Genomic DNA, 25407 nt, shown 5'->3' with positions numbered 1-25407 from the left:
TTACCATAAACTTGGTGCATCCACCCCCCAAATATGTCTGTGTCCTAAGCTCTGAAAATTGTGACCTTATTTAGGAAAAGTGTCTTTGAAAATATAATTAAATTAAGGATCCAGGCAGGGGTAAGATCTTTCTGAATTATCTGGGTGTGCCCTAAAGCCAAAACCCCGTGTCCTCATGAGAGACACACAGAGAAGTGACACTGAAAAAAGAGGTGCAGCCACAGGAAGACGAAGATGGAAGTTGGAGCGATGATGCAGCCACAAACCCAGAAACGCCAGGAGCCACCAGAGGCTGGAAGAGGCACAGGAGGCCTCTCCCCGAGAGCCTTTGGGGCACAGGGCCCTGCCCGCTACGGGACCTCGGACCCCTGCCCTCCAGGCCCATGGCAGCAAACATTTCTGTCATTTTCTTTTCTGCTGCAAATATTTGTTGCCAGAACAAATGCCAATAGGCTGGCAGTACTGCGTATCTGTCTACTGGCTCCTGGGGAGCCAGCAGCTTGGGGGTTGTTTATTTTTCTTTTTTTTTTTAATTAAATTTCATTGGCGTAGAGTTGATTTATAGTGTTGTGTTCATTTCAGGTGTACAGCAAAGTGAATCAGTCCTACGTATAAATATATCCATTCTTTTTCCCATATAGATTCCTACAAACTGTGGAGTGGATTTCCCTGTGCTCTACAGTAGGTTCTCGTTAATCATCTGTTTGAAAGGAGGGGTCTGAGAGGGGACCCTCGGTGTCCAGCTTTCTCCTCCAGGGCTCTGCCTTGTTACACAGGGTCTGTCCTTTGTCGCTCCTGTAGCACCTCTTTATGGAAGCCGCTGCTATTGCCAGTGACCATGTGAGGCTGTGGGCAGCCCTGCGATGATGGAAGAAGTCACTGCCCTCAAGAAGGACGGGTAGGAGAACACAGACAAACAAGAAGTGTGGAAAGGGCTCTAAGTGCTTCCCCAGAGGCAAGGACAGAAAAGCATCATCTAGTCAAAGGAAGGAGTGCAGCCTGAGGGTTAGCTTGAGTCCCCAGAAGAGCTGGCTGGGCCAAGAGTGCAAAGTCCGAGAGCACAAGACAGGCGGCCAGACTGGATGGGAACAGCAGATCCCCAGAGAGGAAAGGACGGGCAGAGAACTGCCCCTGGGCTCCCATGGCCGGGCTTCTCCAAGGTGGTCCCGGCCACCCCTCAGGCACGCTTGTGAAACGAACATCCAGAACCATACGAGGCTGTCCTGTTTGAGGCCCCGTGTTCCTCACAAACCTGTCTGTCCCATGACTCACAGGTACAATGCCGAAAACTGCTGCTCTAATGTTCTTTTTTTCTCTTTCAGCCACCCCTGCAGCATATGGAAGTTCTCTGGCCAGGGATCAAATCCGAGCCGAAGCTTCTCGACCTATGCCATGGCTGCAGCAACGCTGGATCTTTAACCTACCGAGGCCAGATCCTTAACTTACTGCACCACAGTGGGAACTCCCCTACTATTCTATTAGAATAAGACAACCATGCAAACTTCATTTTTTAAAATAAGGAAATAATATTGAACTCTTCCTGTTGATAATGTACCTGCTCTATACAGAGGTAAGCAATTTATCACAGAAACAAGTCTAAGTTTTAAATCTCCTTCATGGATCTGCTGTGTACACTTACAGATGCATCCATATACATCTACGAATGTTATGGACAGGGAATATTTTAATATCAGCTTAATTCTGAGTCTGTGTGGGCGTCTTGTTCCTTTTTAACAATGGCAGATAAAATAGGATGAAACTATATGATATCACTTATACGTGGAATCTAAAATAGGTCACAAATGAATCTGTCTACAAAATAGAAACAGACTCACAGACATGGAGAGCAGATGGGGAGTTTGGGGTTAGTAGATGCAAATTATTACATTTAGAATGGATAAAAAACAAGGTGCTACGGTACAGCACAGAGAACTATATCCAGTCTCCTGGGACAGACTGCAATGGGAAATAATATTTTTAAAAGAATGTGTGTGTGTGTGTGTTTATATATCCAATTCACTTTGCTGTACAGCAGAAATTAACATTGTAACTCAACTATACTTTTACAAAAATTTTTTATAAATAGGATGGTACTAGTCTTTCATTTTACCAACATTCACAGTTCAATCTTTTGGTACAAAAGTCTCAACCATATAAAATACAAGCACAGCAAGCCCAGTGCCATCTGTGTGACAAGAGCTGGAAGACGGTCAGTTAGCGCTGGAGACCTCAAAGGACCAACAGCAGGACGAGTCGCCCCTGGATGGACCACAGGTCTGAAAACCACCACCACGCCAAGCCCATCTCGCTGCTGCTCCAGGAGGTAATTGCAGCATCTGCCTTTTTGTCTTTTTAGGGCCACACCCACAGCATATAGAGGCTCTCAGGCTAGGAGTCTAATTGGAGCTGTAGCCGCCGGCCTACACCACAGCCACAGTAACACCAGATCCAAGCCGCATCTGTGACTTAAACCACAGCTCATGGCAACGCCGGATCCTTAACCCACTGAGTGAGGCCAGGGATCAAACCCACAACCTCATGGTTCCTAGTTGGACTGGTTTCCACTGTGCCACACTGGGAACTCTAGCATCTGCTTCTTAAAGTCCTTGAAACCAGCACGTGCCCAGCTTCTATTTCTTGAACAGTAAGTGGCTGGGAGGGGATAGAAACAGGGCTTTGAGCGGAGCCAGCCCGAGGCCGGGTTGGTCAGAAGAGAGGGTGCAAACATCTGCCCCTTCAATAGTCTCCTCAGGCCTCCGCACTCCTCACACTCACCCCCAAGCTGCCAGGCAGGCCCTATTGTGAGATTTCCATGTGTGGGAATTTGGCCAGCAAGGTGGAGGGACCTAGAGATGATCATACGAAGTGAACGAGGTCAGAGGAAGACAAGCACTTACATGTGGAACCAAAAAAAAAAAAAAAAATGATGCAAATGAACTTATTCACAAACAGAAACAGACTCACAGACTTCAAAAACAAACTTATGGTTATGAATGGGGACAGGTGGAGGGGTGTGGGCTGGGGGGTTGGGATTTGCTCACTGAGGTTTAGGGAATGGAGGTGAACGGGGACTGCTGTACAGTGCAGGGAACTATTCAATGTTTTGTGATCGTCTATATGGGAGAAGAGTCTGAAAAAGAATGGGTGTGTGTATATGTACAACTGAATCTCTCTGTTGTACAGCAGAAATTATCACAACCTCGTAAATCAACTATATTCCAATAAAACGTTTTTTAAAGAATGGAGAAAATAAAATTCTCTGTGATTGAACACTCAAAACAAACAAACAAATGGACTGGCCTAACTATTAAGTGTCAATCATCGTTGCTGGGGGGGTGTTAACATGTTAGTTTCTGTAGTTTTTTGGGTTTTGTTTTTGGCTCTGATCCCTCTAGCTTACTTTGTTTAATTTACTACATTCAGGTGAACAAAATTCAACCTGCCTTTTATCACTGGGCTTTTTCCTTTCTTTTCTTTTTGTTTCTGTTTTGCAGTGGCCCTGGCAAAAATCTCAGATTTGGGCTCTAGATTCAGATTCCTGGCGCCACCCACACAGATGTGTCGACACCTGTGAGAACTCATTTTATGCGGTCACAGGCTTCACATAAGGACCCGTCCTCAGAGCCTAAACGAGCTGGCACTCGGCCCTGTTCGTGGGCACTACGACCAACCACTTCACTCATGAGCTTGGCTTTGAAGAAAGAGAATCACGGGGAAGCAACCAGAAGGATGATTTATTTTCTCTTTCTTTGGGGAAAAAAAAAGGGGGAGTTCCTATTGTGCCTCAATGGGTTAAGAACCCGACTAGTATCCATGAGGATGTGGGTTTGACCCCCGGCCTCGCTCAGTCGGTTAAGGATCTAGGTTGCAGTTGGATCTAGGTTGCAGTTGTGGCTCAGATCCCGCACTGCTGGTGGTTGTGGCATAGGCCGGCAGCTGCAGCTCTGATTCAACCTCCACCTGGGAATATCCATATTCTGCAGGTGCAGCCCTAAAAAAAAAAAAAAAAAAAAGCAATGGAAAGAATGGAAAGTGTGTGCAAGGGGATGGTTCCTTCGGCATTGCTTCTGGGTTTGTGTCTCTCAGCGGAAGCACAGAACAACAGGAAGATCGTCTGGGATGAGCCACCAAAGAACCCCCGGCTTTTCAGCTCAGTGGGGACCCTATTTCCCATTTCATTAGTTACATACTTGGACTGTGAGAAACCTTCTCCTCCTTGAAAGTATTAGGACGAAAGTTCATCAAGCGCTGCGTCTGCCTGGGCACCAGAGGAAAACCCCACCTGGGGAAGATATTTGCAGGTACAGCGAGGCAGCCGCAACACCTGCACAGGAAGACACCTCCTTTTCCCAACCACCCGGACGTCTCAGTCCTGGGTATGAAATGTCCACCTTCTGTTTACAAAATTTTATCTCCATAAAGACAAAAAAAGAGGAAAAATAACAGGAAAGTAAGCAGCCTTAGCCCTGTCAGATAAGTGTAAAATTGGCTATTACAGACTGGAAGGAAGCTACATTTAGGGCGTCCGAGGAAATCTGCACAAGGACGATCTATTTTAGTCGTTAAGAGTGGAAGCTGTGTACCTAAAATGGGCGAGAAAAATATCCATCGTCCAAAATCCACCTGATCCAAATGGAAACCTCCAAGGCAAATGTTTAGATTTCTTTTTTTTTTTTTACTGCAGTGTAAAGTTGAAAGTGAATTTAGCAGTTTGATGTCAGCCAATGAAAGGGTATAGAGAGGGTCTCAGGGGAGAATCTAGAGAGAGCTGCAGGTGGAAATACAGGAGCAGAGCACGAAGACATTTACTCCAGGGAAGTAAATGAGCCTTCCACACCCAGCGCCCCTTGAGCACAGCTGCCGTGGGGAAGTGCAAAGTGCCTGGGATTAGGACAAATGTCCACTTAAATTCCTGCTACTAAAATACTGTAACCCAGTGAAATGCCAACCACAGGAGACTGACTGCATAAATCAGTTATAATGTGGATTGTGAAAGAATAATGAAATCAGAAAGGATTCTTGTTATCGTCTGTAAAACAAATTACAAAACAGATCCCGTTTTCACAAAACACTGGCATTGATAGATCAGCACAGAGAGACTTAAAAGGTAATATATGAGCACAGACAAGGAGCTGAAACGAGGCAAACTGAGACGTCCACAGCGGTTATTGATGGATGGGATTATGGATGACCGTTATTTTCTTCTTTGCATTTTTCTCTGTTTTCAGGTTTTCTAACTTGATTATATACCAGATATTACTTTTAACATTTCTAATATTTCTGTCCTCCCAAAACATGAAGCTTCTACTGCTGTTGCTTTTAGAAGGGCTTTCTCTTCTAAAAACCAAACTTTTCACCTTCTAGTTTGCCAGTGAGCATTAAATTAATGCACACAATGACTGCTATGTATTGATAAGCAGTTGCTTTATTGATAATGGAAAATTGTCTAATTGGATTACTTTCCACGTTAAGGGTTATTTTAATACTGTTGTGATTTGATCTGAATAAAAGTTATTAAGTGGGTATTGGTTTCCTTGCAGATGAACAGGGAATTAGAATGAATCAAATGTTAAGACTTTCTTCACGCACAACATCAACGAGGTTTCATTTTTGTGCTGAAGAAAACATCCCAACACGCACGTGTGCACACACACTTCCAAAATTCCAAAAACTCCAGTCATGTCTAAAAACTTAGCCTCTGAGGTTGTGAGTTTTAAATCCATCCTAACCGCAACATGCATGGGAAATAAATATGAACTTCCTGCTGTATTAACAATTTTTCATTCCGAAATGCTAATGCGTTTTTTTCTCCAGTCTAACTTAATAATCATACATGGCATCTTGTCACCTTACCTTGACAAATACTGTGCATAAAAATAAAAACCCACGTGGCATGACTGTGAAGTACGGAACCCTAAGTCACCCACTAGCGAGGGGACTTTCAATATGTCCCATCAATTCCAAACAATTGCAGAAAGAGCCACAACGTGGAGCAGGGCTGAACCAGAACCAACGGGCTTTTTCCTACACTCACAGGCGGTTTTACTTTCTCAAGCATTTACTTGTTTCCACTTGCCAAGATATTTTTTCTGGAAAAAAAAAGAAGAAGAAGAAGAAGAAGAAGAAAAGTCCTTTTGTGAAAGGCAGCTGCAGAAAGTGAGATGCAATCTTATATTTGCCCTGTTAATATCCTCATATTCTGTGCTGATTAGCAGTTTTGGTTTAATTATATATGCCATACTGATCCCAGATAAGAGCGTTCTACCTCAGCCCAGCAATGCTTTAATTTCCAATGTTCCCGGCTGGTTTCTACTTAGTGCTCCTTCCCCCAGACTCCACCTTGATTTCCTCCTGTTTTTCATCCTGACACTCACGCAAATGACTGGTAATATCCTTTCTAGAGACTGACTCCCAGTTACAACTCTCTTCAGTTTATAGCTTGGGATAGGCAGGCATGAGCCCATAAAAATACAATCTTTAATCTTAAGGACTTCCTGTCCATCCAGGCGTCAGAGCAGACCCAACGGCACCAAGCGAGCAGCGTGACCGGCCGTGGCTCCCAGGCTGGATAAACAACCCTGATTAAGAGGTACCTTCTCCATGTTTCTGCATTTGAAACAGTCCTCTTGCCTAGGCTGAAATTTCAGTTGGTTTCTCCAGGGATAAAATGAAGCTTGTTCTGAGGGTGAATGCAGGAGTGTAGGATTTCCTTCCCTGGGTTAGAGAAGGCTAACAACTCCTCTGGGCCTTCCCATGGTGCCCAGAAGCCACCATAAGGGGGCGGGGGAGGGCTGTTTCACTCAGACCCAGTTAGTTTTTCTTGCAGTTCCAGTGTCCTGAAACATTTGTCTCAGAGCCACCCCCTCACTTTCTAAAGCTCTTAGGACTTCCCTTGGTGTCACAGTTGAAATAGCCCAGCCTCAGCCCATCAGCTTAAGAGTCCTGTACCTTCGAATCGGTTTTGAAACCAAGCCCATCTTGGACTTCCTGGTTCTCTGCATTATCTTGATCTGGATCCCCTCCTTTGCCCGTGAGAAACACATACTTCCCTGAAAACAATGGGCTGAGGAAAGTTGAGAACCGGCATTGCTTTCTCATAAATCTAATTTCCAATTTCCCACCAGTCTGGGTTCTATGCGCAAAGCCTAACACATATGCCCCTGTGGAAAACGCCCGATCATGTCCACTGACCTGCCTCCACTTATTCAGCTGTGCCTTCTCCTTGGTGGGAAGAAATAATAAAACTCAGCAGGAGGATTCTAGAAGGAGGTTATTAGAAATGAGGAGGTGTGTGATAATTTCTCTTTTTCATGCGGGCGGGCGGGGGGTAGAGGAGAGATTTATTTACCCAGAGCAAGTGCAGATGAATATTTTTCCATGATAACTTGCAGTTCCCTGGATTCATCCACATTTTTATCATGCTATAGAACAATATGGTAAAAGCATCTAAAGGAAAGTATGATAACATGAAATCATCTTTCATGAGGGGTAACCTGATCGTTATTTCCAAATTTTGATACAACATGGAAATATAAAATAACTTTTTGTAGATACTAATAAAAATAGCATACAAACACTGGAATGAATATAGCACATCCTATAACTGAAAACAGCCCTAATAGAATTTTCTGTCACTGAAAGTTCAGATTCATCATGAATCCTTCATTTTAGGCTTCTTAGACTCAAATGCACTTTATTGAGACAGTTTATCATAAATAGGGTATGTTATTTCTATTTGGTTAAAATCTCTTTTTTACTTTTGTGATAAAAAATTAAAATGTAGTATGCTGAAATCTAAGAAACATTAGGTATTACCTCCCTATAAAAATTCTATTCCTTTATACATGTCATTCCTATATACAAGTCATGGCAATGGTTCAAATCATACTGTATGATTAATATTTCTTTCTCTCTCTTTTTTTTTTTTTTTGTCTTTTTAGGGCTGCACCCACAGCATATGGAGGTTCCCAGGCTAGGGGTCGAATGGGAGCTACAGCTGCCGGCCTAGGATCCAAGGCAACTCAGGATCCAAGATGCATCTGTAACCTACACCACAGCTCACAGCAATGCTGGATCCTTAACCCACTGAGCAAGGCCAGGGATTGAACCTGCATCCCCATGGATACTAGTCAGATTCACTTCCACTGAGCCACAACAGGAACTCCAATATTTCTTCGGAGTTCGTGAGATGTTGTGCTCATGTAGAGTTATAGCAAAAGTAAGATTTCCTCTTCAACATCTCTGCTAAGACGGTGCAGGAATGGTGCTTATGGTACCAAGCAGCCTTTAAGAGTTCACACGGATTCTAGACCTGATCATAAACTGTTTGATAATGACTTTAAGTACAATATAAACCTATAGTTGGAAAATAAAAGATATAAAGAGGCTTATCTGCTAACATTTATCTTTAAAATAAATAAAATCTTGGTAATGTGAATATGTCCTAGAACAAGAAAAATCTCCCTTGAATGTAAACTGGTGAAGCCTCTGTGGAAAACAGTGTGGAGGTTCCTTAAAAAACTAAAAATAGAGTTCCCATATGATCCAGCAATCCCACTCCTGGGCATATATCTGGAAAGGATGAAAACTAATTCAAAAAGATATGTGCACCCCAGGAGTTCCCATTGTGGCTCAGCAGGTTATGAACCTGACTAGTATCCATGAGGATGTGAGTTCGATTCCTGGTCTCACTCAGTGGGTTAAGGATCCAGCATTGCTGTGAGCTGTGGCATAGGCTGGCAGCTACAGCTCCAGTTCAAGCCCTAACCAGGGAAATTCTATATGCTGGAGGTGCCACCCTAAAAAAAAAGAAGAAAAAAAAAAGATACATGAGCCCCGGTTCACTGCAGCACTATTTACAATAGCCAAGACATGGAAGCAACCTAAATATCCACTGACAGGTAAATGGATAAAGAAGATGTGGTGCATATATATACAATGCTTTACTCAGCTACAAAAAAAGAATGAAATCATACCACTTGCAAAAATACAGATAGACCTAGAGATTATCATACTAAGTGAAGTAAGTCAGGCAGAGGAGGACAAACACCACATGCTATCACATATGTGCAATCCAAAACATGATAAAAATGAACTTGTTTATGAAACAGAAACAGACGAAGACAAAGGAAACAAACCTATGGTTACCAAAGGGGAAAAGAGGTGAGAGATAAATTAGGGATAAATTAGAGATAAATTTGGGATTAACAATTACACACTAGTGTATATAAAGAAGATAAACAATAAGGGCCTACTGTATAGCTCAGAAAACCATATTCAAAATCTTAAATCATAATGGAGAAGAATCTTAAAAAGAATATGTATGTATAACGGATTCACTTTGCTGTGTACCTGAAACAACACTGTTATAAATCAACTATAGTTCAATTTTTAAAAGTCCCTTTGAAAATCAGTTTTTGTTCTCTGTGTTAATCATTCAGGAAGTTTAAAACTTGAAAAAAAATAGTGACAGTAGAGAGAAATCAGACAGAAACTAAAAGCCCTGAGTCCCCATTCCCAGCATGATTCCAACAAACTGTGTCCCCTTCTTTGGGCCTCAGCACCCCCTTGGGGAGTCTCCTCTCAGGGTACAAGGCCCATGTCAGGCCCCAATGGAGACCCTCCAACAGCTCTTTACAAACTCACTCAGTCTGCCCTCCCCAGACTGAGTGAGTCATTAAGTGAGAGAACTGAGGCCCAGGGAGGCAAGCTTTCTGCAGAAACCGAGCTGCCAAAGGCAGCCCTGCAAGGCCTTCAACTCTTGTTCAGTTGAAAAAGGGCAAGAGAAGACAGCACTGGCAAGAAATGTCAGGAGGTTTATTTGCACAGCAGGGAGATGCACTGGTCTCCCCTGGCTGATCCACACAGGGATTGGGCTCTCGGGGGCAATGGAAGGGTTGGGTGACCAGACCCCACCACCTGATCCTTAAGTTGCAGAAACTGAACTTCAAAATAACGACGTACGGAACACCCAGGGGGGATGACACCACTGCATGTTCACGCTGGCAAGAGTGACAGGGGATTGGTTCCACAGACCTGAGAGCCACTGCAGTCATGAAGGAGCCATTCAAATGGTCTCATGTCTTCAGTGGTTTTCATACTCTTTTCTAAAAAATGTAAACAAAGTAGACTTTAAAAAAAAAAAAAAGGAACTTACTGCATCTCATCTTTTATCAGAATGAGTGAGCAAAGGTCACAACTGCACTGCAGGACAGATTCCCCTCTGCAAAGTCCTGAGGAAAACCTCTAAACACTTGGCATTTCCTCAGCTGGCTCCAGCCTGTTTCTTAAAGGTGCAAAGTCTTCCATTTTAAGAAAGGCCCACTTGTGATCGGCGATTTTTTTCATAGACTACACAATCAGTGTCTACAAGGCAAGCTACCTACTTTCCCCAATTCCCGCTTCTTGTCAAAGATTTGGAAACAGTGGTGCAGACACCACTTTTTTTTTTTTTCAAATATCTTTTTATACAAAACCTTTAATCCTAAAATCGGATTATTTCATTTGTTTGAGCTGCTTGCAGGTGATTAAGAATAATAATTGCTCAAAGACTGAAGAACTGAGATGCTGATTTAATTGCTTTATTTTCTGTGTTCAGCGATAGCTCTTTCTAAAATAGGCACTCTGTTCCTGAGATCTAGAGGGAATACCTGTCCTATCTGCATCATTCTGTGACTCTCTAAACTAGGAAAGTGACCTGTGCTGAGTGACAAAGGGTTTGGTGCCTTTTTAAAAAGACAGTGGACTCCAGACGCTGTTCCTACCCAGTGATTCTAACCTGACATCATCCTGTCATGATGATAAATTGTGTATCCAGTTCAGAGTTGGAGCAGATGGAAGAGGGCAGTTTATTAAAGCCAAAATCTGTTTCCCACACAAAAGGATAATTGTTTACTTCTCGGTGAAACATAGATTTCTCCTCCAGGAAACTTTGGATGTTCTAGTTTTAGTAACTGAAGTCACTATGCAGTTAAGGCCACTTAGATTATAATAAGATTAATTTTGGTTCCAAATGAAGTTACATAGAAGGCACTCATTCATTGATTCGCCAAGTTCATTGAGTGCCTGCTAGCTTCCAAGAATAGAAAATTCTACCAGAAAATGATACTGTGAAAATACATGGTATCTTTCTTTCTTTCTTCAATTGTGGGCAAATAAAACTTAGAGTGTGTTACTGCAGCCCAGAGATATAGAGGGACTGTTTTATGATGTCCTCTAAGAAGGCAAAAAGGAGATGAGACAGATTTGGGCTTTTAACACACTTGTGAATTCATTCATCTTCAAGGGTTTTCAAAAATCCAGATTTCAAAAAGTAAACCCATAGATGGAGAAAAATAACAAAAAATAAAGTAAAAGCTAACATGAACTCCTGTTTATGAATCTTAGAGGTCTATTCCAGACACAGTAAAAGACCATCAAGAGATTTTAGATCCAACTTTATTGGTTTAGTCATTAACTCTTAATTCAGCAACTATTTATTGAGCTCTAGTATGTGATGGTATTGTAGAACCTTCTGGAAAACTGTCATTACTCTATTATTGACGTGCCCAGAGTCATCCTGGCTCCAGAAATTCCCCCCAGAGTCTTAAGTGTACCTTTGGTGAAGGTGAATGTCCCCACTGCGCTGGACAGTTTTCATCTTTCATCACCTACTTCTACAACAATTCCAAGAGGTCACAGGTGTCAATTAACATACCTGTATCTTGGGCAGCAGATTCTGCCCTGTATCACAGGTAAAGGGGCAGAGCTGGGACTGGAATTGAGGTCTGACCTGTCCCCAAGTCCTCTCCTTTCACTGCACCACATAATCTCCCAAGGAAATCATGAAGAAATAACTGAAGAAAATGCATGGTTGCATTTTAATGTTGGTATTGATTTTTTTTCCTTAATGAGTTACAGCTCAGACATCTTATTTCCAGAACAGATAATTGTGAATTCCTATGAGCCAGTATTTGCCAAAACTTGCCAGAGATGCCTGATGTTTGAAGGGACCATCTCAGGGACATTGGATTTACCTATTCCTCTAGCTTTCCTAAGCCATCTCCCTGAATAGCGATATCATCAAGCCCCCAAATGACTAGATTATATTATCTTCACTCTCCGAGAGGAAATTCATTACACAAGCTGAAACTTAATGTAATGTCCTGGGATTCGAAGGGATGGTATAAAAGGCTTTCATTAGAAGAGTTCATTCATGCAACCAATCCGTACTGAATGCCTCATTATGCCAGCCCTGTGCCTGAAGAACTATGTTGAACAAAAGTGGATTTGGTCTTTATGCTCGTCAAACTTATATGCATTTAGTGCAAGATAGAGATAATGATCCCACACAAGCTACAACTCTGCCAAGTACTTTTAGGGAGAGAAACACGGATGCTCTAAGGGTGGATCAAGAAGGAGTTTGACTTAGCTAGGAAATTCTCCTGAAAAATGATCAAAATTGTCAAAATAGTGTTAATCAACTCTAAAAAATTTTAAAAATAAATAAAAAAGGAAAACTGGAGGGTGCCATGCTGCGGGTGAGGGGTTTGGTGACTAATACAGATAGAGTTGCTCTTAATGCAAATATTCTGAAATAGAGATTATAGAGGAATCATGTAACACGGAGAGTTTCCTTCATGTCACACACATGTACAATTTCAATGATCAAAATATTAAATTTTATTTTAATTGAGGTATATCACAAACTATCTCTTTTTGTTAGAATCCAGACATGAAGCATTCTTTGTAAAATTAGGTCAGTTACAAACATGTTTCACTACTTGATTGTGGGGTTTCATTAACCTTTTATTTGACTTAGACCAAATCTAATCTAATCTAATCTAATACAATACAATCCTCTTTTTTGTTGTTGTTGTTGTTGTTGTTGCTATTTCTTGGGCCACTCCCACGGCATATGGAGGTTCCCAGGCTAGGGGTTGAATCAGAGCTGCAGCCACCGGCCCACGCCAGAGCCACAGCAACGTGGGATCCGAGCCGCGTCTGCAACCTACAGCACAGCTCACGGCAACGCTGGATCCTTAACCCACTGAGCAAGGGCAGGGACCGAACCCGCAACCTCATGGTTCCTAGTCAGATTCGTTAACCACTGCGCCACGACGGGAACTCCACAATCCTCCTTTTTAAAGCTTACTTTCTAGAAACTCAGAGCTGTATCTGTTGTTTGACATGATTCATCTCTCTCTCTCTGTTACTTTAACTTTGTATTTTAATTGCTCTGTCCTAGGTATGCTGTAATATTTAATATGTCAAAAATTCTTTTTGGTAAATTGATAAGTAAAAATAAGAGATTAATAAATAGCATATTTTAATTGTCTCCTGATTTATTGCTAGATTTTTAATATTTCTACTGTGACCTTGGTTGAACCTCAACTAGGAGCTGAAAATTCCTTTGTGTTGTTGAGCAGATTAAAGGAGTGTTAATGGATGAGTTTGTAACAAACCCCAGGGCAGTAAATATTTTGGAACTATCAAGATCAAAGGTCTTAAATATCCTTCTGGAGAGAATGTAAAAATTCACATCTATCTACCTTTCACTCCTCCCCTCTTATTCTTTCTACTACAAGGGGTAGAATGCGGAATAAAAGTACCTGTCCCTTGAATCGACATTCAGCCTCATGCTGCAACAGTCCAATTGGACCACTGCAAACTGCTGAGTTAGGAACTTGTCCACCAGACTTAGACAGTGAGAGATGGGGGGAACCAAACCCACAGACATCTCAGGGGCCAGAGAAGATGCTACCCTGGATGGGGTGGGAGGAGGGGAGCACTCCATGACCAAGGAGGACCAACACCCACATCTTCCACTCAGAGCATCTTCCACTCAGAGCAGCCTGACCAGAGCCAGCATCAGGAGTGCTTACACGGCTCACACCTAGAGAAGCCATTCTCTAAGGAGGCTGTTAGTCCCTGATACTAAACATGTTGTCTGAGAATTACATTGGTCACACTTGGGGGAAATACAAGATTTGGTGCCAAAACTTTTAACCAGTGGAATTTGTATTTAACACAGTAGCAACCTTTTTGATATTTTCCCCCGTTGGTTTAGTTTTTATTTTTTAGACCTGGCCTTAAAAGGTCTGATGACCTTTTAGGACGACCTTTTGCTGACTGTGAGAAATGTCGATCACAGAAAAAAAAATCCTTTCCCTCACACGACAAAAACACTTAAAAACGTTTCTTGTACTTGGTAAATACCAAATTCAAAAACCCAATATCCAAACCTGCAAAACTATGAAGTGAAATTTTTCCATCTTCCTTGAAATTAAAGGATGCCTATAAACGTTCAAGATCCTTAGAATAAGATGGGGGAAGTATGGAAAGCAGCAACCTGCCTTATGCTTTCATTCTCCTCCCACCTTGTTAAAATTATGTTTCTGTCGTGGAGCTGAAGCATGGAGAGTGTTTTCCCATTAATCTAGAGCATGAAGGATGTTCTGTCAATGAGCGATTCCCACACAGGTATGATTTGAATGTTTACACAGAACTGTAATGGAAACATTTTAATTAAGCAAATTGCTTCTGTTCCAACTAATCTTCGGTGTGTCGCAAAGCAGATGGCTGCCCTCTAATTCCATTTCTGTAATGGATTTACCTGGACGGGGGTGGTGCTATTTTGAAAAATTAACTGGTCATAATAATATACCCAGTCCCATTGATAACTAACTCAAATAGTTTTTTTCTGTGCTATGCTGTTACATAGTACCTACCTTTATCTTGGCCATGGACGTTTACAAACTGCACAGGGAAACGCGTATTGTTCATTTGTTTATTAAACTTTAGAAAGATGAACTACAACCAAATCATATTCAATGAGGAGTAATTAGGAAGCATCACTGCCTTCACTGCTCCAAGCTTAGTTCAGCTTTTTTTTTTTTTTTTTTTTTTTTCCTGCTTTCCAGGGCCATATCTGCTGCATATGGAAATTCCCAGGCTAGGGGTTAAATCAGAGCTACAGCCGCCGGCCTATACCACAGCCACAGCAATGACAGACCCAAGCCGTGTCTGCAACCTACATCACAGCTCACAGCAATGCTGGATCCTTAACCCACTGACCAGAGCCAGGAATCAAACCCGCACCGTCATGAATACTGGTTGGGTTCATTTCTGCTGAGCCACAACGGGAACTCATAGTTCAGCTTTTTTAAACCAACCAGTCTACACTAATTCCCAGGTGGGAGCCGGGTTTGGGGAAGACCGAGTGGCCCTTGATCTTTCCAGCAGTAGTGGGTCCCAGTGGCTAATCAGCAGGTAACCACACCTGTGAGTTCACTAGAGCAAGGAGACCCAGTGAGTCCACTAGAGGAAGGAGACCCAGTCCCTCCCACATCCCCTAAACGTGTGCCTCTCCCTCCCACAAATGTCGCTTTTGCTTCCAAGTATGTTATACAGCTTATGATGAGCTACATAGTTTAAAGTCTACACAAGGAATGGCCACTGTGCTTTTCAGAGGTCAGGACTGGCCCTCCACCCAGCATACTGGAACACCGGTGACTAACCACACTCATCTTCCCTGCCTCCCTCCACAGGGACTTGACATGAAGTAAAGGGAGGTTTCCAGGCTCCGCTGATCAAAGCCCAGCTCCAGTGCTTGAGATAACTTAGGTAAAACTGCCCTCAGATAACCATCTCTTCAGTTTTAACCTCTCTGTAATGAAAGCATGTGCTGCCTGAAATTTTTCAACTCCTGAATTCATCTCTGGAGAATTTGTGATTCTCATGTTGCAGGAAAAGTCAGGCAAATTTGATGAGTCGTTCTTTCTCTTAACTATTGAACCTTTGTGAGGCCAGCATCGTACTTTCTAGCCTCGTGATGTCGTTGGTAAGTGACATTCAAGAAATGAAATAAGAGCTCCAGTCAATGCTTGTTCAAGAAGAGCACAGGAGTTGCTCCATCATGGATCAACCATGGAAAAAAAATGGACCCCAAGGGTAATAATACAGAAATACTAGTGTTAAAGAGACAGAGAAAGGGTGCTTGTGAGAAGAATACGACACAGCCCACCTTCGAAGGCTTGAAGGTTCCTTATGTTAATCTCCACTTGAGGTGTCTTACCAAGCCAAGCTAAGAGTGCTACTCAGCCGGGATGAATGAAGAATAATGCATTTGGAAAAGAATAACACCAAGGAGCCAATAAGGAAGATAACTTCAGACAGCTGTGGTGACAAAAACTGCAAAGGAGAGGTGCCGGTGAATAACAAATGCAGCGAAATGGCAGGGGACCGGGTATGTACACAGCACTGCAGGTGAATGTGTCTCCTCAGGGGCAGGAACTGAATACCAAAGTCACTGGAAGCCTGTCCCTGGTCTGCTCTGGAAAACTCTTCCCACTCTGTGAGATTTATGCTTATTTCTCAGACTTTCTCACTTTTAAAAAGTTCTAACCTCTTTTGTTTAAATGCATACTTTGGTGTCACGTCTTTTCTCTTATGAAGGATAAATGTTTTTGAACACTAAGCCTTTCCTAAATAAGATTTCCTAGGGAAGGCACTGATGACTCTCGTTTGGAAAATCCTCCTTTATAATTCATTGGTTTCAAAGCAAGTACAGTGAAGCATGGCTTGGATCAAAAAAGCACCATCACTAGAACTGAAAACGGTTGTATTTCTGTGAAAACCCAAAGAGCAAATGAAGATATGCAAATGAGAAAAAAAGAGATTTTTACCCAAAGGATGTTTGCTAGTTTATTGCCAGAGGCTAATAAACACTTGCTTTGAAGTTCACTTAGAATGACCTAAAAAAAACTTTTCCGGGAGTGAGGCGGGGGCACAGCATGTGGAAGTGTCTTGGGCCAGGGATGGAACTCATGCCACAGCAGTGACAATACCATATCTTTAACGGCTAGGCCACCAGGCCACTCCAAAAAAACTCTAAGCTTAGATTAAGCCCAGTGAGTTCTGATCACCAGAACATTACAATGGTTCATACCTTGGTAGTGGCTAGTATTTGCTAGTTGCTATATAAAGTTAACCAAAAAAAATCAGCCCATAAGGACAATGTGGTATAAACAAATGGACAGAGAGAAAGCCTCCATTTTTATTAGAACATTGATAGAATAAATACTGATGCAAATATCAGAAGCTCCCTTTTCTTTCTTTATTAGATTAATAAGCATTTATTAACGCCACAGTATTGAATCAGGCAGAGTGCCTTCCACTCCTGCCTTATGAGATGGGCTGCTAGTGGGTCTGGGGGGCAGGTGATGGACATTATCTAAGGGGCAGATATTTAAAAAAGAGGAATTAAGACACCCACCCAACAGGAAGTAGAACAAAAAGAAAACACCCTCCAATGTAAAATGTTTTAAAAATTTAGGAATCCTTGAGGCTTTTGAATGTTAGAAGGAACACCATAGAAATAATCTTGTGGCCTTGTTTAAATAAAAAGCATTGTTGGGCAGAGCCTTGCCCTTTGCAAAAGTCCTACAGTAAGAGAACTGAATCTAATCAAAATGGATAGGTCAGTTAAATTAAGGCAAGGCTGACAGAAAATGGTTTTAATTATTCTTCAGAGGTGCTATTCTGCAGGCACCTGGCCCAGAAAATGCAAACACAAAAATAGGATGCAAATGGCTCCCCAGTGTACTCGTACGTCTTAAAGCAATGTTATGGGATTTTAGTCTTGTTTTTAAATTTGCTACTTGTCCTCAAAAGCCATCATGCTTTTCACAACTCTCTTAAGGCTGAGCTGCTGAAGCTTCTTCAACTTTATGCTGGGCTGTCTACATTTGGCTAAGTACATTTTTTAAAATTTTGTGACTCTGCCATCAACGTAAACTCTGAAGTTCAATGTCAACTGGAATAGTACAACTCTCAGTGGGATCCGTGAAAATGAAAGTGCAAATGGGAACTGGAGGTGTGGTTTCTAATGAGTTAGAAAGAAAAGATGAGTAATGTAACTTCTTCCAGGGTCAAGAATATCTATTTGGGAAATGTGTTGCCTTTTATTCTTTATACTTAGAAAATAAAATAGAATGGCAGAAATTCCATGTTGTCCAGTGAGATTATGGCCAGCTGTCTTTATTTCTGATGATGTGTCAGAGTTGTGTTCCTGTGTACCTAATTCAGGAAAAATAAAGTACCCCATGATTCTGGGGATGAGCGCTGCTTCCTGTTCAAAACTAATGAGAAGAAATGAGGTGTGTGGACTGCTGACACACAAAATAATCGCAACAGTTATGATCAATAAAGCCTTTGGTTAATGAGAAATATTATTTCAACCTTTCCACCTACCTTCAAATGGTATCAGATTATCCTTTGTTCTGTGAACTCACCATGTATTTTTATCTCTTCCTCTTTTCTGAAATACTATTCCCTTCTTCTCTCTTTTCTCCAACTGATAACATCTGTTCACTTTTTAGGTCCTAATTTCAACTGAGATTGGGCACATTCAGGCTGGTACAGCTGGACACTTCAGCCCTAATTTCAATGCCACCTCTTCCAAAAAGAGTTTCCCCAAGTATGTCAGGCAGAGGAAATATTTCCTCCTCCATATTCCATAGCACTTTATAAACACCTTCTTCTTCTTCTTTTTTTTTTTTTTTGGCTTTTTGCCTTTTCTAGGGCTGCTCCCGTGGCATATGGAGGTTCCCAGGCTAGGGGTCTAATTGGAGTTGTAGCCACTGGCCTACACCACAGCCACAGCAACATGCGATCTGAGCCTCGTCTGCAACCTACACCACAGCTCACGGCAACGCCAGATCCTTTAACCCACTGAGCAAGGCCAGGGACCTAAACCGCAACCTCGTGGTTTCTAGTCGGATTCGTTAACCACCGCGCCACGACGGGAACTCCCTATAAACGCTATCTTCTAACAAGCATTATATTGTATTAGAATTAAATGTTGACTTGTGAATGCCAATGTTAGACTACCATTGTCCCTCAGGCAAAGCCCTTGACTTATTCATCCTTCTGTCCCTGGAAATCAGTGGTCCAGACACTGACGTATAGTTGTCATTCAACACCTGTTTGTTGGGTCGAATGGATGGCTGAGTGAGTGAATGAATGAATTCATTACTCTAAATCAATGCCATTTAGTTGACCTTGGTTCTGAATTATATTAAAATCATAAGATCTCATGGGGATTCTAATGCAGGAGGCAAAAAATAGACAGTCTCAGACAAAAATAAGCTGACCTGGAGTTCCCGTCGTGCCTCAGTGGTTAACAAATCCGACTAGGAACCATGAGGTTGCGGGTTCCATCCCTGGCCTTGCTCAGTGGGTTAAGGATCCGGCTTTGCCATGAGCTGTGGTGTAGGTTGCAGATGCGGCTCGGATCCCGCGTTGCTGTGGCTCTGGCATAGGCTGGCGGCCACAGCTCCGATTAGACCCCTAGCCTGGGAACCTCCATATGCCGCGGGAGCGGCCCAAGAAATGGCAAAAAGACAAAAAATAAATAAATAAATAAATAAAAAGAAAAAGTAAGCTGACCTAAGGGGTTTCTAAATCTTTCCTAGCATGAACATTCTATGATTTTTAGGTATCTAAATGGTAAGCCACCTCCTGTGTCCCTTTGGGCACAGGAGATATAGCATACAGGAAGGATAATGGCATTGTGGCATTGTTTGAGCATACTTTTACCCTCACCTCTTTTTTTCAAGGTATCCTGGAAGTCAGGGTGGCAAATGAGCTCTCAGTGCTACCCAGCTCTCTGTTCTTCCCTCTCTCCCTCGTACAGCAACCCTTCTCTGCGTACCTCCCCCACCCTAACTCAAACACTGATGTCCAGTGGTTCACAGAGCCCTTTACCTTAGGCCCTGGGAGAGTCAATGTTGCATTGACTTTGGTTGTAGTATCAACTACATTCTTTAAGATTATCTACAGTTTTCAGGATGAAGCACTTCACTGACATTTTCTTACTAAGCAGATTTTGACACTCATACAGAAAACAATGCTAGCTACCAAAACAGCATCTCTAGGAATTCCCATGTGGCTCAATGGGTTAAGGAACTGGTGTTGTCACTGCTGTGGATCTAGTCACTGCCATGTCACAGGTTCAATCCCTGATCCAGGAACTTTCATATACCGTGGGCACAGGCAAAAAAACCCCAACCAACCAACCAACCAAACAAAAACAAACAACAAACAAACAAACAAAAACACAGAATCTCTACAGAGAAAGGAAACTGGCTTGGCAGTAAGTGTTGTAACTACTGTTCAAAGATAACAAAGATGACCATCAACACATTCACAAATAAAATAGAAATCTTGGAAGAGTGAGGCCATTCACAAAGAGATTTCTCTGCAAGAAAATGAACTTGCACTCACAGTGCAAGGTGAGCAATTACAGAGAGAAAAGATTTTTCTCTGTCATGAATAAGTGTAGTCTTCTCTCATCTTTGCATTCAATCATTTATTAGCTCAATAAACATCTTTTTTTTTTCCTTCCATACCAGGCTCCACACAAGGTTATGTAGCCCCTTGGGGATTATTCACAGACTTGCAGTGAAGATCCCATAAACATTGGGAATGTTCAGAACAGAACCACTCCCAGAGACAGTGTCTCCATTTCACACCACACGTGGGCCGCATCCACTGCTGTGAGGATAGCACTGGCTCAGCACCAAAGTCCTTTGCCTACATTTTTTAAAAAAGTAAAGTCATTTGAAAAACTTCTGGTTACCGAAGGGGACAGGGTGAGGCAGGAAGGTGGGAGGGATGGACTGGAGGTTAGGGATTGGCACATGCACACTGACGTATATGGAATGACTGGCCAATGGGGACCTGCTGCATAGCACAGAGAACTTGACTCAGTATTCTGTGATGATCTATGTGGGGAAAGAATCTGAAAGAGAGTGAAGGTGTACGCATGTGTAACAGAGTCACTTTGTTGTACAGCAGGAATTATCACAACATTGTAAATCAACTATACTTCAATAAAACTTACCAAAAAAGGAAAATCATATCACCAGTATTTTAAATACCTACTTTTGCAATCTGTCCCAATGGTGAGGTAATTTTCATTAGAAATAGAACCATAGTTTCTACTTTCAAAGAACTGAAATATTGATGAGTATTATTGAAATATTTAAATAATGATAAAAATGAACTGAAGTGGTAGATTAATTATATAATATTGAGGAGGAGCAGACTTAGTTTTTTCCAGAGACATGATAATCCATGAGTTTGAATTCTGATTCTGACTTTCATTAGTTTAAAAAGCTCTCTAAATCCCAGCTCTTTTTATCTTCAAAATGTTCAGAGTTGTTGTGAAGATAAAGTGTTTAGCAGCAAATCATAGCTATTTTTACAAGCTGAAAAGGCTTCGTGGAGGAGACAGAATTTGAGCTCATCTTGAAAGGGTGATAGAAGTTGGGTAAATAAAAAGAAGAGAATGTTCTTATTTGAACAGTATCAGGAAACAAAGTCACAGAAGCCATTCTGCTTATCTTGCTCAGAATGCAAAGGCTCCGAAAGATACCTTAATTATATCTAATACACTCAAAATTCATTTTCCCTTAAAATGAAGCATTGCTTGCAATCTATCAACCAAGTACACTATCTGGAATTCCCTCACCACTTTCCTGGGTCTAATGGACTAATTACTCTGGCTGAGTTTTAATCCCAGTTTAGTTGCAGCCTCTGCAGGCTCCTTTCTGTGGTTCCTCACTCCAGATGTTATGCGGATTAACCAATCAATCTGAAGCACCTTGTAAAATCATGTCAGGCTTTCTAATTCCTTTCTGAATTAAGTTCTGTTCAATCCACATATTTACTGTGATGGAGTTTAAGCTGCCTGTACAAATGGTAGCCCACCTGACCCAAAATTCCAACACTTCACCAGCTTCTTGGTCTTATATCACTTTAATATTGCAAAAGCAGCAAAAACATCACTTCCAAATTCTATCTAAGCAGGGGACGTCCCAGGGTAAGATTGCTGGGCTGTTCTGTGCAGACAGATTTAGTTACTGCCTCTCTTCCATTGAGTCTCATTTACAGAATGATGCCAAAGTTTCTAAGCAGTGCAAAAACAATTTAAAAACTACAGTGAGAACTGGACTTTGTAGCTTTACCCATCTTTTTTTTTTTTTTTTTTTTTTGGTCTTTTTGCCATCTCTTGGGCCACTCCCGCGGCATATGGAGGTTCCCAGGCTAGGGGTCGAATCGGAGCTGTAGCCGCCAGCCTATGCCAGAGCCACAGCAACACAGGATCCGAGCCGAGTCTGCAACCTACACCACAGCTCACGGCAACGCCAGATCCTTTAACCCACTGAGCAAGGGCAGGGATTGAACCCGCAACCTCATGGTTCCTAGTCGGATTCGTTAACCACTGCGCCATGACGGGAACTCCGCTTTACCCATCTTAATGTCCAGAAGATAATGAGGTTCTCTGTTGGGTTTAGTTTAGTTTTGTTTTTCCATGAGAAAGAGGTGTAATTAATCATATCAGTATTCTGGCCAGACTCCTAGCTATGACACCAAAGAGGGCTGAGCTAGCTGGAGCTGCTCAGTAGCAGGAGCAATCTTGCTCTGCCAAACCCTTGAGACCCCCACGGACTGCACAGTAAGCGGTGCCGACCCAGTTCTCTGCAGAGTAAGTTCTTCCCAGCCAGAAATTGCCTGCACAACCCTGGGCAGAGGCTTAAGCTCAAAACCAAGACTGAACTTGACACACTAACAAGTTCAGTGGGTGAGTCAGTAGAGGCAAAAAACCAAATGGGAGTCCCTGAGGCAAATAGTGCTTTTCTTGCTCAAATGTATCTACTTCTAGTTACCAAGTAGCAAGAATTAGTCACACTTGCATTTGTTTTTAATTTTAGCTATTGATACTTCTTGGCCATTTTCTAGAAATACTTTTCTTCCAGAAAACTTTTCTGTGGTAAGCGTGGGGGTAGGGGGTGGGGGGGAGAACATTCTAATTATTGTTTGTAAAACAAACAACAGCAAAGAAACAAATAAACAAAACAAAACAAACAAAACCAAAATCAATAGATTTGACGTTAATGTAGTATTCTGTAACTATTTTCTAGACAAACTGTATTTCCAACATACAGCAGAGCAGTGATAACTTGCAATATAACCTGAAAATACTGTAATAGCTGATGAAATGACTTCTCACTGTCCCTTAGCCATGCTATTGTATAGCTAAGTATGTCAACACTGACGCTGTCAGGATTTTATCATTTAAATATATTCACTTTAAAATTTATTTCCTGCAAACATAGACTTTAATCTTTAGGAAAACACATGAAACTATTATTCCCAGGGAAATACCCTATTTACATTCACTAGCATTTAGATAAAATGCCTTAATTTACAATCTTAGTGCATTGATACCATAGATGGGGTCTTTTAAATAAATCAGAGTTTCCAAAGAGTTTTGTTGTTGTTGTTGTTTTAATCTTAACTCTATGTGGTCAACATAGAAAGTTGGGAGTTCCTGTTGTGGCTCAGCAGATTAAGAACCCAACTAGTATCCATGAGGATGTAGGTTCAATCCCTGGCCTTGCTCAGTGGGTTAAGGATCCAGTGTTGCCACAGGCTGCGGCATAGTTTGCAAATGTGGCTCAGATCCTGCATCGTCATGGCTGTGGTGTATGCTGTCAGCTGCAGTTCTGATTCGAACCATAGCCTGGGAACTTCCTTACGCCACAGGTGCGGCCCAAAGAGAAAAAAAAAATTACATACAAAGTTGACAAAGATAACGCTGATTATGTACTGACTAAGAATACAATCTGTGACTTCAAAGCATCTCTAGAGTCAGTTCCTAGTATCAGTTTACTTGATGTATTTCCTCTTTCTCTTTAAATAAATTACAATTTTAAAAAAAGCAGACATGAATCTTAGTAAAAGAGCCCTCTCTGAAGAAAAAGAGGGAAAAAAGTTGTCAAAAGCTTCTGACCAGGAATTCCACCTCAGAAGTCTAGAAGAGTCTCAAAATGGTGACATCCATCTGGCTGTCAGTTTGAAGAATAGACAGTGCTAGCAAAGCCGTTGCCGAGGCGACCAAGCAGCAGCCCACCTCGGCCTCCTCACCAAACTCAGAACTTATCTGACATCTCCGTTGCTGCTGCCTGGGTCACAGCTCCCCTTTGAAGGGGTTTCAAAGTAAAACAAGATAAGAAGCACCTTTTCAAAAAGAATCTTTCCAGCAGAGTACTATGAAGTGAAAGAGTGAAGTGCAAGTGCGCTGGTATCTTCCCCAGAGTACTTTCTTGTCTTTTCACAGGTAAGATAAGTAAACTTGCCAAGGTGGGGCCGGGGGTGGGGGCGGCGCTAGGGGAGCAGAGAGCCACCACATGAGAGACAGAGGGTTCCTGTTCTCCCATCACCCAGTGGAAAGTGCTGGCATGTGGGTGGAAAGTGCTGGCATGTGGAGTCGGCTGGCCAGCTGGCTGGCCGTTCACCCCGCTTGACCAGGAATCCAGGAAAGACAGTAGAGAAAAAGGTAGTGATGGCATCCCCTGCATCATAACCACTAGCTGGTAATGCAAGAATGAGGGGAACTGGGTCTAAGGGTTGGAGCTCATTAATTATGCAATTATTTAGTGTAGGATATAATCAGTGTTAGGAGAAATCTGTTATCAACTGGCTAAGGAGCTAAAGTATATAAATTTCAATATAAAAAATATTTTTGTCTTTTTTAGGGCCGCACCAGCAGCATATGGAGGTTCCCAGACTAGAGGTTGAATCGGAGCTGTAGCTGCCATCCTACGCCACAGCCATAGCAAGACCAGATCTGAACCATGTCTGCGACCTACACCACAGCTCTTGGCAATGCCAGATCCTTAACCCACTGAGTAAGGCCAGGGATCGAACCTGCGTCCTCAAGGATGCTAGTCAGGTTCATTTCCACTGAGCCACGATGGGAACTTCTCAATATAAAATTTTGTATCCAGGTCTCAAGGCTCCAAAATTAGACGCTGGTACTTAATTGTCACTGTTTAAATTTCACTCTTCCTAGACTTGATAAGGTCCTTATACTTGAAAAGGTAAACAAAATTGATAAGGCTTGGAGTTCCCACCATGGTGCAGGAGGTTAAGAATCCAACTATATAAGCACTGGTTGCTATGGAGGTCTGGGTCTTGGCCCAGGTTCAAGACCCAGACTGGTTAAAGGATCCAGCATTGCTCGAATTCAGTCCCTGGCCAGGGAACTTCCATATGCTGCGGTTGTAGCTATTTTAAAAAATTTTTGCTAAACCTTTAAAGGAAAAGGTAGAATGAAAAGGATTCTGGCCTAGGAGGGACAGGTCTCTCTTCCCTTTCTGGGTATCGATTTTTGCAAATCCTTTCCCTTTGGGTCTGGGTTGCTATAAACACATCCTGTTCCTTTACCAATAAGGCATGGGAGGGCTAGTATCTTGAGCTCTTTTGAGCTTGCAAACATCTGAGCCTTGGTCCTTCCCAAGCATCCTCGGTGTAAGTGAGGTATTTCTGTCTCTGAGTGGTAACAACATTTTTGCCAGA

The 25407-nt window shown here is 42.2% G+C and overlaps 1 long non-coding RNA gene across 1 annotated transcript; it reads left to right on the top strand.

Annotated features, from left to right (window-relative positions):
- Nucleotides 1-6508: 6508 nt before the first annotated feature.
- On the top strand, nt 6509-18000 carry LOC125113403 (uncharacterized). The gene is made up of 2 exons (XR_007131443.1): nt 6509-6589; nt 15528-18000. It is a non-coding gene; the product is annotated as an uncharacterized LOC125113403 (long non-coding RNA).
- The last annotated feature ends 7407 nt before the right edge of the window (nt 18001-25407 follow it).

Source organism: Phacochoerus africanus, chromosome 13, assembly GCF_016906955.1.
Source record: "Phacochoerus africanus isolate WHEZ1 chromosome 13, ROS_Pafr_v1, whole genome shotgun sequence".
NCBI lineage: Eukaryota > Metazoa > Chordata > Mammalia > Artiodactyla > Suidae > Phacochoerus > Phacochoerus africanus.
The sequence above is the reverse complement of the archived record's forward strand: the minus strand, read 5'-3'. Positions and strand labels throughout refer to the sequence as shown.